The 15,438-nt window shown below is 40.8% G+C and overlaps 1 protein-coding gene across 10 annotated transcripts in view; it reads right to left on the reverse strand.

Moving 5' to 3' along the window:
* Hmbox1 (homeobox containing 1) overlaps positions 1-15,438 on the reverse strand; it is a 143,128-nt gene that overhangs the window by 92,880 nt on the left and 34,810 nt on the right. Inside the window, exon 1 of one of the 10 annotated variants that reach the window (XM_029469103.1) lies at positions 15,137-15,164. The exons of the other annotated variants lie outside the window; for them this stretch is intronic. The gene's annotated coding sequence lies outside the window, so the exon portion shown is untranslated. Of the gene's footprint in view, positions 1-15,136; positions 15,165-15,438 lie in introns of those variants that run through there. 10 annotated transcript variants of the gene reach the window in all.

A 15,438-nucleotide genomic window follows, 5' to 3' on the forward strand; every position in this document is an offset into this window, starting at 1 on the left:
GCCCTCTTCTGATGTGTCTGAAGTCAGCTGCAGTGTACTTAAGATATAATAAATCTAAAATAAAAAAAAACCAACAATAACAAAACAAAAAGCTAAACCAGAATGGTGGTACAGGCTTTTAACCCTAGCGCTCCAGAAGTAGAGTTAGAGGATCAGTGGAAACTCAAGGCCAGTCTGGGGGACCAGTAAGTGAGTGCTAGCCAGATCAGTTTTGAACTACATAGAGAAATTCTGCCTCAAAAAAAACAACAGCTAGGGTTGGGAAGCAAGTTCAGGGTAATGTGCTTGCCACACATGCATGAAAACAAGAGTTTGATCCCCTGCACCCATGTTTAAAACAAAACAACAAAAATTAATAAATTAAATAAAAACAAAACAAAAATAACCAATAACAATTAATTAATTAACTGATTAATGAAAACAGGCCAGGCAAGAAGGTGCTCTGGGGAAGTAAAGATGAGAGTATCTCTGGAGCTTGCTGGCCAGCTAGGCTAGCTAATTAGTGAGCTTCGGGTTCTAAGAAAATAGTGTGAAGGAAAAGTATTAGGAAAATTTGCAAACATGTTGCAAACACAGAAAGTATCCAGAACTAACTGCTTAATGCACACAACAGACAGCTTGAACAGTTAATAAGTCTGACACTACTACACCACCCTCCCACCCTGTGCCTAAGGTTATTTTCATATAGATTCCAACCTCATCATTTTCATAAATAATTCTTAGCAAGCTTCAATATCTGGTTTCCAAATCCAGAATAGATTAAACCATAAAAACTTTAAAGGTAGTTAAGTGTAAAAAAAGTTCACTAATAGAATTAAGAACAACAAAGGCCAGTTACCTGAATTAGAAAAAGACCACCTATTTATTTACAGACACACAGAACAAAGCTGATCCCCACATTGCTGGTGTTTATGAACTGTGTTTAAAAAGGAAGCAGACTGTGACATATGAGTACTTTCAGGTCATTTTGGGGAGCTGAGGATCAAACCCATAGCTCTAACATGCTGACCCCAATCAACCACTGCACATCCCCAGCCTGAAGCAATTTTTTGTTGAAGTCAAGACAATTAAAAGCTTATGCTTTAGACATTAATCAGAGGTGTTTCACTCATGTCAAACATTTTTCCTTTGAGCAGTCCCAGATAAATATTGCCCTCTATATTTAGCATCTATCTGAGAGGCAGATGGTAAGTGTGGGGTGAAGAACGGATGGTGACATGTGAGAAGGCAGATTCACAAATACAGAAATTTTAAAAAGCATCATGGCTAGAATATTAGGCCTTAGGGGGTTGGGGATTTAGCTCAGTGGTAGACTGATTGCCTAGTAAGTGCAAGGCCTTGGGTTTGGTCCTCAGTTCTGGGGGACGAGAAAAAGTAGACTATTAGGGCTATCCCAAGTGAGTGGCTCATGCCAGCCATTCTAGCACTTGGGAAGACCAGCTTGGGCCACAAAGTGAGTTCCAGACTAGCCTGGGCTACACAGGGAGACTCTGTGTGCCCTGTAACCACTACCACCAAAAACACATAAAATACTAATACTAATTTTCCAAAGAATTTCTCTGGGTAGTTTCAGACTATAAACTTAATGACTATTCTTTCAGCCAGATTCACTGGGTAAAGGATTTACATGAACCAGTTATTGAAGCTCACAATGACCTGAGAAACATTAAGACACTAGCTGCCCAAGGTCAATCAGTTTTTCTTACAGAATTATAGGCTTCATCTTCAAACTGTAGGGTTAATGACACCATTATTATTTCTGTATTGTTTCTCTGGAGCGAAGGTTTCACTGTGATAGGTGCTGTGAGATGCACTGAACATGTTCAGCATTCATGATTAAACAGGCGTGTCACAAAGCGTGGGGATTTTTACTCTGGAAGAATTATTGCGCACACTACCTGTCAAGATCTTATAGCCTTTCTGATCCTCATGCTGCTTCTACACCTCCTGTGCTGGGAGAACTTCATGAGGTTGTAAAGTTACTTCTTGTCACTTCAACCCACTCACCTGGCTTGACAGATACAGACTAAATTTCTGTCCTCTCCTTTCTATCACATGCAACTTTTAAAAATATCAGCATACCATTTGCAAATAGCTTCCAGGCTAGGCATTCCCATGGCTTTCTCAGTCAGCTGTGCAGGGCCTTCTTTCAGTGTGGTGATAGGGCTTCCCTAAGGAGCAAGACTACCCAGACTCAACACAAGCCTCTAGAGTAATTAAGGAGAATGCAGAGAACTAGGTTCCCTGGTCCTAGAAAAATTACATGAGATACTCTGCCCCATAGAGGTTTTTTCTGTATTTTTCAGATAATGTTCATTTGCAGTCACTGAGCAGACACCCATGGTACCCATAGTACAGTTACATTTCTCAGCTTTCTTTTCTAAGTCCCTAGGCACTGTAAATTTTGCTAGATAATCCCCAGGTGTATTCATACACACCATCAGAAGAGTCCCAGAATTGCCATATGCCTGCCGCAGTCTCTGTGATAATGTAATAGTACAGAGATTACCGGTCCTGATAATGTACATGTCAGGCTAGAACCGTTGTGTTTCAGAAACACACAGACATCTGTACAGGAGAAAATCCAAGTTAACCTAAGACCTACTGAGCTCAAAGTTGAAGAGGAAGAAGGGAAGCCAAGATGATTTTGAACAGCTTCCAAAGTAATCTTACTTGGAAACTACTGGCTTAAAGGACAATGAAAACTATATAATAACATAATGTCATGTCTCTTAGGTGAAATATAATGTTGCCTGGGTATAAAGGTAAGTTGAGCCTAGCATTACTGAAAATACCTCTTATGGGTCTGAGGATATAACTCAGTCATAGTATGCTTAAATGCCCTGGGTTCAAATATGAGCACTACAAATGCATATACCTAGAGTTTATAAATACATAGGTATAAGTATCTATGCTGTAATATCAATAATTCCAAGATGAATACTTAACAAAATGAAGTTACCTATCATTAAGAGTGAATCAGACAGCAAGCACCTAAAACATATATCCACTTCAAAGGAATTCATATCAGATATTAGACCGGGTGCCTTAAATGTTCCCAAACTAGTTTCTTATCACACATAGTGAATACTTGGCCTAGCCCTTGACTCCCTGGCCCTTCTGAAATACAATACTTACCTCCCAACCATGGGGAACTCTTTTATTTATAAGACAGCTAATGCCCATTACAGTATTCTTTTGTCATCTTGTTACAGGAACCTGTACATGTAACTGTATTCCTTACTGGAATACTGGCCCAGTCTCATTCCCTAATAGTGTGCTGACTTGACAAGCAGTAAACAAACCTTTGTTTAGTGCAGAAATGAAAGAAAATGCCTAATTTTAAGTCTCATTCCATAAGATAATCCTAAATTTATAATTTGGAAAGCACAAAGAGTTTGTAATACTAAAACTTAAAATATGCAACTGACCATTTTTTCAGACAACAAGCATGTATTGCTTACACATTATAGAGATAAACGAGTGAATAGTGTGTGTTCTCAGGACCAACAATTTATATCTACATCTACACTACATTTGGAGCCAAACTGTGTTGAAGATTAGAGGCCCCTGGTGTAGCTAGAACACAAAACTAGAATTTGGAAACATAACAGCTCCATACTATTTAACCCATAATAGTCCCCGCTGTTCTCTACAGCAGAAGAACTAAAAACCATGAGGGCTGAGCCCCTCCCATTGTGATCAGTAACTTTACAAGTCTCTGATCTTTATTTACTTTTAAAGATTTGTTTGCTCATTACGTATACAGTATTCTCCCTGAATGTATGCCTGCACACCAGAAGAGGGCACCAGGTCTCATTATAGATAGCTATAAGCCACCATGTAATTGCTGGGAACTGAACTCAGGACCTCTTGAAGAGTAGCCATCTTTCCAGCCCCAAGTTGCTAATCTTTTTAAAGAGTCTCTCTTCTGACCTAAAACAGAATTCATTTCTGTTTGGCATACACCTGGAATATTCTGAGATTGCAATATAATAGCCTATTCAGGGAATCAAGGTGTATCTATTGCTTATTCACTCATTTGAAGCCTCTACTTCATGGGCAGAATAAAATGACAATCATCAAAGCAAAACTTGTCACCCTGGACTGGTCAAAGATCCAAATGTCCTCTTCATTTTGCACACTCCTCAACCCAGCAGTTCCTTAATGCTTAATCACAGAAATAATTACAAAATTAATGAGTGAATTCATTAAGCTACTATAGGGTAAATCATAACTTAAGACAGAAATGATAATAATGAGCAGATAATGTTTTCTAATCACCTCAACTTATAAATAAAAAAACCAATTCTAATGCAATACAGACAGAGCCCTCACTCCTTCCTAGATAAACCATAGCATCTGTTGGGTAAAGGCAAAAACAAGGCTCTGCAACTATAAATACCTATCTTTTACAGGTCTGAAGTACCTCAGTAGAACCCAGATGCTAGTCTCAAGAACATTACCTTCAAAAGAGTTAAGTCTCCAGTTTCCAAGTCTCCATGGACAATGAAATCATAAATTTAATCATTACCAGCAAACACAGCTGGCCTATTCACTTATCTATTAAGTCGTGGCTCATGCTTGTCATCCTACCACTCAGAAGGCTAATCTAAGAGGATATTGAGTTTGAGGCCAGCCTGGGCTACACAGCCAGATTCTGTTTATAAGGAGAGCTTGGAATCACTAATTCTGGAAGCAATGCTGCTGAGTTGTATATCATGTGGCTCTCATTGTAGGACATGGAAATTATAATAATTGCCTAGATTGCTTTTCACAGATTTAAAGGCTATTTTTTTACTGAAACCAGTGACTCTTCAATGGAGCCTGTGTGTGTGCACACGTGGATGGATGGATGTGTGTATGTGAACGTGTATGCAGCGTGACCTTTTGATTTTAGGAGGCAAAAAACCTCTATGCATCCCCCCAAGACAATAGCGACTGATGACTTCACACCCACATCTTTTTTTTTTTTTTTTTTTAAAGGCATGCCCACTGTGCCTGGCTTTGGCTTCCATGTTTTTTTGTTTTTTTGTTTTTAAAGATTTATTTATTATATATAAGTACACTGTAGCTGTCTTCAGACACTCCAGAAGAGGGCGCCAGATCTCGTTGTGGATGGTTGTGAGTCACCATGTGGTTGCTGGGATTTGAACTCTGGACCTTCGGAAGAGCAGTCGGGTGCTCTTACCCACTGAGCCATCTCACCAGCCCTCACACACACATCTTAACTCATCCTTTTCTTTACTGATAAATAGCCCCAAACTACCTTCCCAGGACACTGAGACCTGACTTTTCCACCTCCATACTTGGCTACCGAGTAAAAAAGCATTTTTAAAAGTCTTTGTTGCACACAGATTTATTTACTCTTATTTGTTTATGGAGGCAGTGGAGAAAATACACTATGTCATGTGAAGGTCAGTGTATAACTTTTGGAAGTCACTTCTATTCTTCAACCACATGGGTCTTAGAGGTTACACTCCAGTCACCATGCTTGGTGATAGGTGCCTTTACTGAGACATGTGGCCACAAAGACATTTTTAAAAAAATAAAACTCAGTTCAGTGACAGATATTATGTAGTGAGCAAAACTGCTCTGTCTGGTCATTAACACTAGTAGCCAGAAACCTACTTCCCAGGTTAATATTTACAATGACCTATACAATACAGAAAAGAAAACAAAGATATCCAGACACTTTAGACATCAGCTAGAGATTTTGCTGAGTTTAGAGTATTACAAATGCACAGAATGAAGCCTTCTCTGGCTGCCATGAAGTAATGTCTGTTGTTAATATATTTACTGAAATTTGTTGAGAAAAACTGTACAACAAGCTGACATTTGGCACCCCTTTTACCTAAAAGTGTATGTTTTATGCCTTAAGTCCTGTAGGCCTTATGTTGGTCATTTATGCATTCAACAAACATTGACCACCTAAGGACAAGCAAAGCACTGGGGAGCAGAGTCATGAAAAAATACAAGCTCTGCTCACAGAGAGCCTATATTCCTGCAGGAAAAGACACAAAGGGGTCAGTATAGACTCTACATCATGGTAAGCACATAAGAGAAAATGAAAGCTGGGAAAGAAGATAGAACTTGCGGGTTGTGGAACTACAGTCTTAAATTGGGTGCTGAGAAACTCTCTCTGAGGAAGTTAAACCTGACTGAAGACTAAACCATGTAGACAAGGGTAGAGGGCATTTCAAGACCTTGTACCCAGAGACAGCCTATCAGGTTCAGGGCTGACAAGGCAAGGATATGTGTGAACAATTAAAACACAGCAGGAGCCCCTCCTCGCAGCCTAAAATCCAAAGGAGTCTATAGTTTCTACTTAGAAGTATAAAATACTTCCTTAGCTAAAAGGGAACTAATCACTTTTGTGGGTAACTCAGTAGGAAGCCTAGGACATATAGCTAAGGGCAGAATTTCTAATATCAACAGGTTAGCAGAGAATTTTCTTCTACATATGCCCAGCACCTTAGAGAGCACCATCAGCCACCCTTAGACTAGCTTTAAAACACAGCTGTCAATTTACTAGGTAAGTATTGAAGGCAGAGGAGTAGGGAATTCAGCTCTCCACGTACTACAAGAGAATGATGAGCTGGCCAAGTAAGATAGCACACATTTGTAATTGCAGCATTCAGAAGGCTGAGGCAAGAGGATCATGGCCAGTCTAGGCTATATAATAGACCCTGTTTAAAAATAGAAGACAGATGGGAAAAGGCTTTGGGAAAAGGTAACTTGAAATAAAGAAATCAGAAGAGACGCCTCACAATAGTTACAAGTCAAAATTAGGACTGTTCTGGGGGCAGCTTTATCCCATTCATGCAACACTGCAAGTACCCCACAGAGTGCTGACTCTACCTCCTACAGAGTCAGTGTGCAGTATCCTAGTTTATGCAGCTGAGCTGAGGAGTGTCTTAGTTACTTACTCCTATTGCTGTGAACAAATCATGGCCAAGACAACTTGTAAAAAAACAAGCATTTAATTTGTGGTCCACCATTTCAGAGGATAGTAGAGTCCATGACCAGCATGGGAAGACACATGGCAGCAGACGGGCAGGCATGATATTGGAGCAGTAGCTGAGAGCTTACCTGTTGATGCAACAATGGCTAGGCAAAGAGAGGGGCTAACTGGGCTTGATATGAGCTTTTGAAACCTCAAAGTGACACACCTCCTCCAACAAGGCCACACCTCCTAATCCTTCCTAAAAATTCTACTCACTGGAGACCAAGCATGAGGAATGGATCACATACACAGGTGATTTCATGTGAATCTTCTCCCTATTCTAACTGGTCGAATAAAGTCTAGAGCCTGTGATTGGGCAGTAGAAAAAAAAGGTGGGGCTGGAGGTTTTAGAGAGAGTGGAGGATGAAGGATAGAGAAAGGAAGAGCTGTGGAAGGGCCGGGTGTGGTGGTACACGCCTTTAATCCCAGCACTTGGGAGGCAGTGGCAGGTGAATTTCTGAGATCAAGGCCAGCCTGGTCTACAGAGTGAATTCCAGGACAGCCAGGGCTACACAGAGAAACCCTGTCTCGAAAAACAACAACAACAACAACAACAAAACAATAATAATAATAATAATAATAATAATAATGGAGTTGTGGAAGGAAGATGGAGCAGAACCACATGGCCTGGAGAAGCCACAAGTAGCAAGGGATCTCATAGCTGGGGAAGAGATTAGTGTAGTGGTAGAGCTGCCCAATCTAGGCACACAGGTTACAAATATTATAACTGAGATGTGTGTTTTCACTTGGGCTCATGGGGTTGGAGATTTACTGCAGCACAGCATGGTAAGATTACATTGGCGTTATCTACTATTAGTTTTCACAGATTCAAACCCTTACTCTGAATTATTTCCTTCCATTACCTACTGGTAAGCTCAAGAATTTCTGAGTTTTATGACACTTATAACCTAATACCATACAAATATAATCTTTATTTATTGTATGTAACTACTGTATAATACAGGCTCCCCCCAAAAATCTTGGTGCTGGGAAATATAGATGGAAAGAATCCTTCGGGGATTTATTTTTATTGATAATATTTATGTGTATGTGTGTGTCTGTGACTGAGTACCTGAAAAGGCCAAAAGAAGGCTTGGGGTTCTGTGGTTCTAGTGTTTCAGAAGGCTGTGAGCCCCTGATGTGGGCACTAAGAACCAGACACTGGACCTCTTGACTGAGCACCCAGACTGAGTGCTCCTAACCACTGGGCCATCTCTATAACCCCAGAAGAATTCTTTAATCTATGGAATCATTTCTAGATTCAGATCAACATTAATTTCTTTGATATTCCTTCTAACCGGTAAAATAATTATGTACCCCTTGGTCTTTATTATTTATGTTCATCTATAAATAAAAATGTAAAAATACCTATTTACACAATGTTTAAGAATTTTAATCTACTAGGGCTGCACAACACTGGGCCTGTCAACAGCCAATTATGGCTCAGGAAGGAGTTCCCAGGGCCCTACCCATCCCTGCTAAACTACTGTACACTGATGGATTCTGGGGGAGGAGCTGTCACTGTCTTCAGCTGTGGACCCAAAGATGAGCCCACCATGCTCCACTCGATAGTTCTACACAGATGTCCTGGTTAAAGTTAGCACTCACAAAACAAAAGACATGAGCTTGTAGGGAAAAGAAGGGGGAGAGAAGACAGTGAGCAGAACACATTATCCACATGTATAATCATCAAAGAAGAGAATTTAAAACAACTAAAGAGAAAAACATGCAAACAAAATATCTCCCATGCGGCAGTCATGGTGGCTCACATGTGTATCTCTGTACTCAGGAGGCTGAGGAAGTTGGATACTATGAATTTTTGGCTCCCTAGAGCTACAGAATGAGCCCCTGCCTCCAAAGATTATCTTCTGTGGATATAATATGATGATGTTATAAACTTTAAACATAAGTGAATTTACCTTATTTATATCTTATTAAATTTATTTCATAAAATAGAGTGGACTACCCTCCATGAAGGACCAAGAGAATGTTGTACCCTTAACACTGCTCATACTCATGTGAACTGCTGGTAGACTCCCAAACACTGCTCCCAACGCTGCAGGGCATTATTTTAAACTGAAATTCACAGCTAGGAAAGCTTACTCTTTTTATGGTGAACTAGTACAAACTGCTCATATGTGTGAAACCAAATATCACCAATTACTTTCCGTTGCAGGTTCCTTTAACTGTCATCCCTTCCAATGCTACCTCTGCGTATAAGCCGCTCTTTTCTCCCCAGCTAACTGCCATCTTGCTTTTGTTGTACACAGCTACAACCTCCAAAAACACTTATCTGAGGGCCAAAACAGGGCCAAGGAAGTTCAGTACCCACCAAAGGTAGTTCCCTTCAAACTAAATTGTCACAAATATTTTCGTGTGCACACGTGTGTACAGATGCCAGCAGAGGCCAGATACTGGCTTTGGGTGTCTTCCACAATCACTCTGGGCCTTATCATTTTTTGAGGCAGTCTCTCACTGAATCTTGAGCTCATTGATTCAGCCAGTCAGCAAACCCTAGGGATAGTCTGCCTCGACCTTCCCAATGCTGGAATTAGATGTGCACCACCATTCCTGGATTTTCAATGTGCATGCTGGGAATCAAATTCAGATCCTCAGGCTTACATGGTAAGCACTTTACCAACTGAGCCATCTCCCCAGGCTCCTAAATTGTCAATTTTGTTCTTTGAGGGTATAGTTGAGTCACTCCTGTGGTTGTACACTGGTTTGTTGTTTTTTTTTTTTTTTTTTTCTTTTCATTTTTTGGGTTCTTTGAGACAGGGTTTCTTTGTGTAGCCCTGGCTGTCCTGGAACTCACCGGTAGACCAGGCTAGTCTTGAACTCTGCCTCTCAAGTGCTAGGATTAATGGCATACACCACCACTGCTGCACTCTGATGCATGTACACTGTTTAACCTACACAGTATCTGCAGTACTTATATATCAGTGTTTTTAATAGAAACAAGATCTACATTCATCAACAAACTTTGTAATTTCTCATGCGTTCAAGGCATGCTTTCTCTGAGTCACTACAGGCAGGTAACCGCAGTCACTCAATTCTACAGACACTAAGTGCCTGCCAGTGCTGGCCAGTGAGCTTAACTCACACTGTGATTTGTCTCATGGCAGAAAATTATTCGTATTGTTCCGACTCAAGAAAAACAGCACCATGACTTACAGCATGCTAAACATACTGATTTTTCATGTTAATTATTTTAGTTAAAAGCACTCTGAAGGCAGCACTTTAAGAAGGGCACTTTCATAAGAGCAGGAGATAGAACTCCCATGAGAAAGGTACCCCTGCCCCCATACCAGAGGAAGGAAGACATTCTTATCGGGAGTCCAGGATGGAAGCAATCTACACAAACAAACCCTGTTCAACTAACCTTATCTGCTTAGTCACTCTTCCAAGATTAGCTGCCTTGATTGAACGCTTTTTATTTGTCTAAGACAGCTTTTGGTTCTAACTGCTTCTTGGGGCCCTCGTTTTTCTTGGGAGCGCTCCCATTGGGGGAAAATCACCAAATAAAACGTGTGTGCTTTTCTCTCAGTAACATGCTAGCTTAGTTCTAAGGCTCAAAGAGGCTGGAGGAGATATGTATCTCTCCTATACTGTGAGAGAAAACCATCTCCTTTTTTCTCTCACCCCCGGCTTATTTTCTGTTGCAAGGGCATTACTGGAACAGGCATCAAATACAATCAATCAGATGTTCACAAAGCTAGTTCACCAAAAAGACAAGTCCAGAGTACACACCAAAGGCTAAGAACACACAATGGCAACAACAAATAACCCCTGCAGTTATTAAGTAAAAAGAAAAAAAAAGGTGATAACATTCAAATGATAATGCCTATAACTTTCTACCTAGCAATTCCAGTTCTGGAGATAGACCCAAGAAGACAGTCACACAGGGCAAGGTAACTTCAATTCAAGGTTATTCTTTTCAGCACAAAAGATCAGAAATAATCACCGGGCGGTGGTGGCACACACCTTTTATCCCGGCACTCGGGAGGCAGAGGCAGGTGAATTTCTGAGTTCTAGGCCAGCCTGGTCTACAGAGTGAGTTCCAGGACAGCCAGAGCTACACAGAGAAACCCTGTCTCGAAAGACAAAACAAAACAAAACAGAAAAAAAAAAGAATTTCCCATTGGAGACAACAGATAGAACTCAAAGGTAAAGTACTTAGCTAGTATTCACCAGGCCCTGGGTTCAAGCCTATGCACTCCCACATCTACAGCATTTTGCCTTGGAGTTCAAAGTGCTGGTTCAACAGGAAGCTAGGGGTGGAGTGGGGATCAGGAAACGAGACAATGAAAGAAATGGCATCCTTTGCCATCTGGCTCTTTGAACTGGTTGTGAGCTCTGAAGAAGTAAAAGGGTAGATTCAAAAGATAAAGGATCTTTTCAAGATAGGGGCAGACTGAAACTGAGCAGGAAGACGGGATCTCTAAATCTGCCTTGGGCTTCTGGTGCTAAAGACTGAAACTCTGAACATTCATTCCCAGCATGGCACAGCTGTCCCTCACAGGGGACCCAAATGCAGAGACTGTAAGGAGGTACCACAAAGGAACAGAATAAAGAAGTCTGTGAGCAAAAATTCTTCACTTCTCGGCTGTGTGTGGTGGGTGGCACACGCCTTTAATTTGGGAGGCAGAGGCAGGTGGAAGTGAGTTCAACGCTGGCCTGATCTACAGAGTGAGTTCCAGTACAGCCAGGCTATATAGAGAAACCCTGTCTCGAAACCACAAAACAACAACAGCAAAAAACTCTTCATTTCTGTCCTCAAATCCATGTACTATTCCACTCAGGGGGTCCTCAAAATCCTCATCAGGCTCTAGAAGCTTGGTTGTGCAAGCAGGAAGTAGCTGCCACATTCCATCTGTCCCCAGGCCCTGAAGCCCAGACACAGTTTCACAGCAAATCTCTAAACATGTGATACGAAGAGTAAAGAAATAGAAACCAGCACTCCAAAGAGAAAGCCAAAAGGAATGTCAGGGCATTCTAAAATGTGGCCTATTGCTCACCACATGGGAAGTGGGGGGAACCATGAGGATGAGCAAAGAGGTCACTCGAGCTCTGCTGGGACCCACACTTACTCTACAGAGTACAATCCTTCAGCCACTTTAAAATACTACTTTTCTAGCCATCAAGCAATGATGTGTGTTCTTGATTCTATGCCTGTACGTACCCCCGCCTCCCAGATTGTTCACATTAAAAAGAAGGACAATGAGAAGACTGAGGAGAGAGCTGGGGGAACACAGAGGAGGACGTAAGCATAGCCTTGTAGCGCGCCGGCAGACAATTACAGAACAGTCAGACACCGGGTTGCTTCCTTCTCTAAACGTTAAAGACACCCTGCCCTATTCTAAAAATGCAACAAAGTGTGTATCTTAATTCAATTTTCTGTTTTCCTTTTTCAATTTTATCCAGAATTAAAGTAATATATACAATCCACGTATGCCCTATAACACAAAAATAATAGTTCTAAATATATAGATGTGCCATTTTTAAGAGATGGAGTTTGTACTAAAACCATAATACTTGCTAAACCATTAAAAAAAAAAAACAGAAACCAAAGGCCATCTTTAGGTAATGTGAATTCATATGTGAAGATGAATATTGCCAGGAAGAAGTGTGTTTCTAAGAGTAGCAGGGAGTCTCTTCAGAGATTCTGGAGATGAAACTCCATGTTGATATGAATCCGTGGGGTAACAGACATGAAGCCAGCACAACTCATTTACTATACCCTGTTTGTCATCTACCTATCTCAGGAGCTAGGTAGTATAATTTTATGTTTGATCCTTACCTCTACATTTTTCATACACCTTCATGTATTCATTTGATATTCAAATGCCCCACAATGTAGGTAAGGCAGGTTTTACAAACACTTAAACACAGGAAATTTTCAATTTTAAACAAGGCAAAATAATGTATCACCAGAGACATTTTATCCTACTTCTTTTTTTTTTTTGGTTTTGGTTTTTTGAGACAGGATTTTTCTGTATAGCCCTGGCTGTCCTGGAACTCAGAAATCTACCAGCCTCTGCCTCCTGAGGGCTGGAATTAAAGGTGTGCATCACCACGGCCAGCTTATCCTACTTCTACTTCTCCAAACACCACCTCTGTCTTCATTGAAAATGCTTCTCCTGCCCATTCACCTTCCCTTCACTAAAGCAGCTGTCTTCTGTCTCAACAGAGGTTGGGAAGTGTTGAAATGTGACTATGTACAAATCAACCTGCCACATCTGGCTTTCTCTGCAAAACAGAAAATGATGCCTATAGCTCTAACCTAATAGGACAAGCACAGATCTAACTAAACAAAGCTTTAGAAGCTACCAGACTTCTGTAACATTGAGACTGTGTGGGAATGATATCCTAGAAACAAATGTCATGTAGAAGGGCTACAGTAAGACAAAGTATTTACAGTAAGGGGTAGCATTCCATTCTCTCTTCATTTCTTTACAGTAGCTTCTTTGTGGAAAGTCAATCCATTAATAAAACCTAGACCAAAGGTCACCAGCTTGGAGAATTCTTCCTTTATTCCTTAAAAGTGATAAACCTCCCTGCGTGAGATAACCTGATGACTTGTGAATGGAGTTAGCAGATCCCTTAGTTTTGTGAACTGTCTGGGTGAACTAGGAAGCAACTGGTATAATAAAGTCGGAGTCACTCAGACGTGAACATGACTACATGACACAGGGAACTCATTAAAACAAACACCGGTTCCTCGGCCTTGGTGGTCAGAACCCAGTAAACAGTGATCTCTATGCCAACTCCCATTCTCGTTCAATTCTCTTACAGTCTGTGTGTCCCCTCCTGCAATGGTGGCTCTTTTGCACAAGATATGCCTCTTGTCTGGGCTTGATAGTTCTTTTCTTTCTTTATGTGATACCTAGCCTTCAGACCTGTACTTTTATCATTCCCCAAGGACCCCTTCCTGCCAATCTGACAAGGTTCACTCTCCACAGTCTGAGCTCTCATAGCACCCGGCAGTACCTCCAAGGAGGTGCAGCTCTGCATCTGCATGGCTATTTAAGTACTAATCCTCACTACACTGGAAGCTTCACGAATGTCTCTGGTCTCTATTATGTTCCTTTTATCCAAGATAGTTCCTGGAGCATGGCTGTTACTTAGTTAAAAAAAAAAGAAAGAAAATAGTGAGTGAGGAGACGAATAATGATCTACAAATATTTCAACAAGCATTGAATCAGGAGTTCCAGATCAATTGGAGTCTATCACTACTTTATTATTTTGCTTTTAATTTTCCTGTGTTTAAGTGTCTATAAACCTGCCTTCCCTACATTGTGGGGCATTTGAATGTCGAATGGATACACAAGCGTGTAAGAAAAATGTACAGATAAATGTCAAACAAAAATACTACCTAGCAACTGAGATAGGTGAAGGAGGAAAAGGTATAATAAATGAGTGGTGCTGGTGTCACTTCTGCTAAGCCACAGTTTTATATCGATATGAGGCTTCATCCTCAGAGCTGTTGTTTATAGCTTTGTGGTTCACTGACCTATCATGGAAAAAGAGCCTTGGGCTGGAGAGACAGCTCAACAAGAAAGAGCACTTGCTGTTATTTCAGAGGACCTGGGTGGAGTTCCCAGCACCCACATGGTAGCTCACACTATTTACTGTGACGTCAGTTCCAGGGGATAACATTTCCTCTTCTGACCTCCAAAGGCACCAGGCATGTATGTGCACATACATGCATACAGGCAAACACTCACATAAGCTGAAATAAATATATATTGTAGAAAGTTTAAATATGCGGTGCATGGCCGAGTCTCTGGTTTTCTAAATACTGAAAATATTCATTTTTCTCTGTGCCACAGACGAGTGGGTCTGTGAAGCCACAGGGTTTTCTCACTTGACATAAAATTATTCTCTTTATAGCTCAAAATACCTAAGAATTTCTTGAGAACCACTTAACTATTTTTCTTTTCTCACAACATATACGTACACTTTATAAATTGTGGAATATTATTAAAATTCAAAAAGTAGAGGAAGTTTTCAGGCAAAACAATTCATTAATGATCGATGATTAGTTTGCTGTTTTGGCGTAGTTATATAACGTATATCCTTAAAATGTCATAATATTAACCTGTACAATAAGAAATGATCACCACTTACTGTATCTGCATTTCAATTGCTCATAAGGTAGCAGGTAACAGGACCCAGCTTGGCATACATTAAAGCGTGCACATATGACAGATAGTGTGATTGGATTTTCCTTAAAGAGAGAAAGAAAATAACTTGGCTACACCTACTTCTGATTCCCACGTCATCAAGAGTCAGGTTAAATTCGAATTTATTTATCTATTAAAAGAGTAAAACTAAGCCGGGCGTGGTGGCGCACGCCTTTAATCCCAGCACTTGGGAGGCAGAGGCAGGCGGATTTCTGAGTTCGAGGCCAGCCTGGTCTACAAAGTGAG

The sequence above is a fragment of the Mus caroli genome, chromosome 14 (genome assembly GCF_900094665.2).
Source record: "Mus caroli chromosome 14, CAROLI_EIJ_v1.1, whole genome shotgun sequence".
In the NCBI taxonomy this organism is placed as follows: Eukaryota; Metazoa; Chordata; class Mammalia; order Rodentia; family Muridae; genus Mus; species Mus caroli.